This window comes from Wolffia australiana, chromosome 7 (genome assembly GCF_029677425.1).
Source record: "Wolffia australiana isolate 7733 chromosome 7, ASM2967742v1".
NCBI lineage: Eukaryota > Viridiplantae > Streptophyta > Magnoliopsida > Alismatales > Araceae > Wolffia > Wolffia australiana.
In genome coordinates this window covers 6166335-6168924 of record NC_135841.1, presented here as the reverse complement: position 1 = coordinate 6168924, position 2590 = coordinate 6166335, and the positions used below count along the sequence as shown (strand labels likewise).

The following is a 2590-nucleotide window of genomic DNA, read 5'->3' as shown; positions in this document are numbered from 1 at the left end:
AGAAGTCTTAAATGACGTAACTTCAACTTATGGTTTAACGCGCGCTCGATCTCTCACTATTCCCTCTATAACTATTAAATTTATTTCTCTCTCATTGTCTCTATTTTAACATTTTCTAATGATTATATTATTTTTCTTCCTATTCTTCTCTCTTTCTTATTTCTCACACTACATTTATCTTTCGCCAAATTTTTTTCCCTTTGCGTATCTTTTTTTCATATAGAGATAATAAAGAGAAAGTTGAGTTTTTGCTGAGAGTGTAAAGTCCAATTTTCTACCTCCTGAAATCTCGGTGTGGAAACTGTCCCTCCTCTCTCACTCTGTGTGTATAGACTTTGACAACTACAATAAAATTAAAGAAACATTTCAGAATGGGCCAGATTTTTTTTTTGTTTATGTCCTGGCTTAATTCCACATGTCACATGTCGTCTCCTTTGACAGAGCTATAGTCAGAAGCCATATCTCTCTCTACACTTTAAACCACATTCACGAAGGTGAAACATGAAAGAGATAAAGATAACAAAGAAAAACTGAGAATTCAGCCATCCCCATTAAAGGAGTTGCAGAATCTTGAGACCCTTTTGTAGGATGATGTTACTATTGACGAGACTGTAATCCACAGTCGTTAAACACAAATTTACATGTCAAAGAAAGTAAAACACAACCCGGTTAAATGAACAAATAAACCACAATATAGTGACAAGTCGAGGTCGAATCCACAGAGAAATAGGTGTTTTCAGATAAGATCTGCATGTACGAGTGAAAATTTTAGAGAATTGAAGAAGAATTTTAGAGCAGAATGGGAAATAAATGGCAAAAACACAAAGAGAGACGTGATCTCTATCCAACGGAATGAAAATTATCAGAATCTGCTCCATATTGGATGAGAACTCGCGAATATTGGAAGTCAGAAAAAGGAATTGAAGGGTTTTGTTTTTTTAACTAAAATTCAAAATTAAAACTATAATCAAACCCAACTAAGCAACGATTTTGACGGAATACGTTGAACTAACCTCGAACGCACGATTCGGTCGATCCGAGCGCGTCAGGTCAAATCTGTCGTCACCACGAAGTCTCCGATTCAAGCATGAGCATTTAGTCGAACACCTGGCGGCCGGTGCTCCCCTTTTGTTCTTCGATGGTGGATCTCACCGTAGATGCTTGCTCGTGACACTCCAGCAGTTGAATCTCACTGTCGACGCCACCTAAACTCACAAAGATCTCCCTCCTCTTCAATTTCGCCCCAAGAAAACCTCAACAAGTTTGTTTTTCTTCCAAAGGAAAAGAGTACCAGGGATGTTCTATTCTATTCTCTTCCGGCCAACATCGCTTCCCCAGCCGCCGCCAGTTCTACCCCCGGGCTTTAACGGGGCCGATCACACCGCTCAAGCCAGGGTCGAGCACGCGACTCAGGCCAGGGCGAGTGCGTGGCTCAGGCCCCGCTCGAGCGCGCGGCTCAGGCCACGGCCAAGCGCGCGGCGCAGGCCACGGCTGAGCGCATGGCTCAGGACGGGGCCGAGCGCGCGGCTCGGACCAGAGCCGAGGGCGTCGCTCTGCCGGGGTCGAGCGTGCCACTGCGCCGGGGTCGCCTGGAGTCGCTTGGCGCCATCTTGAACAAAGCTGTATGGCCTGCAACATGAATTATTCAAGGATATTAAAGCTTAGCTTGAATTGAAATAATTGCCCAGGCATATTGGGTGAAATCTTCACCCAAGTTTTCTATCCTCATAAGGCTTCAACTCATTCATCCTGCATTTTAACTGTACAAAATTCACATATTCATATTCAGTGCCAAACTTGGCACATTGGTCTTGAAAAACCCCGATCGGCGTGCAACAGTGAAGAACCATGAAATTTCTTAACCTGCTTCCTGCAATCATAAAACTCCAAAGAGAATGATTAATTCACATAAAGGTTTGGCCGTGAGAAAGGTCCAACTTGTAAATCGCATCATAGTAATGATGAATTTAAGGAAATGTGCAAATAGGTGATGCAATGGAATGAGCGCGAAAATGTTAAATTTATCAGATAACGCGCATCAACTTTGTATAAATAATGAGTTTATATTGGTTATAAATGGCATTAATGCGTATCATGATAGCACATTATCAACTATGCACACTGATTAGAAACCAGACAAGCCGTAACAATCCTTTGTTTTCGTCGACAGAAACTGCCTCTCGCTCTTTGTATGCCTTTTTGTCTATCTCTGACTCTCTCTTTTTTCTCTCTCTCCTTCCCTCTACAACTTTCTTTCTCTCTCTGTCTATTTATGCCTCTCCTACTATTTCTATGTTTGGCTCTCTGTCTCCCTCTCCTTCTCTCTCTCTCTCTTGTGCTTTGTCCATCTCTCTCTATTTTTTGCTATCCATCCCTCTCTTTATCTCTATCGCTCTTGCCCTCTCTCTTTTTTCTCTCAATATCTCACTCTCTCTCTGTCTCAATGGCTTGCACCCTCTCTCTCTCTCTCTGATTCTCTCCCCCTCTATTTCTTTATCTCTTTCTCGCTTTTGTGTGTCTCTCCCTTGCTCTATCTATCTCTCCTGACCTTTCTTCATGTCTCTCTTCTCTCTCTCTTTTTCTCATCTAT

General features: G+C 42.3%; 1 long non-coding RNA gene across 1 annotated transcript; it reads right to left on the bottom strand.

Annotated features, from left to right (window-relative positions):
- Positions 1-517: 517 nt before the first annotated feature.
- LOC144705535 (uncharacterized) lies at positions 518-1643 on the bottom strand. Its single transcript, XR_013582054.1, has 3 exons — positions 1292-1643; positions 1014-1205; positions 518-747 (listed from the first exon to the last, which is right to left on the bottom strand). It is a non-coding gene; the product is annotated as an uncharacterized LOC144705535 (long non-coding RNA).
- Positions 1644-2590: the final 947 nt, after the last annotated feature.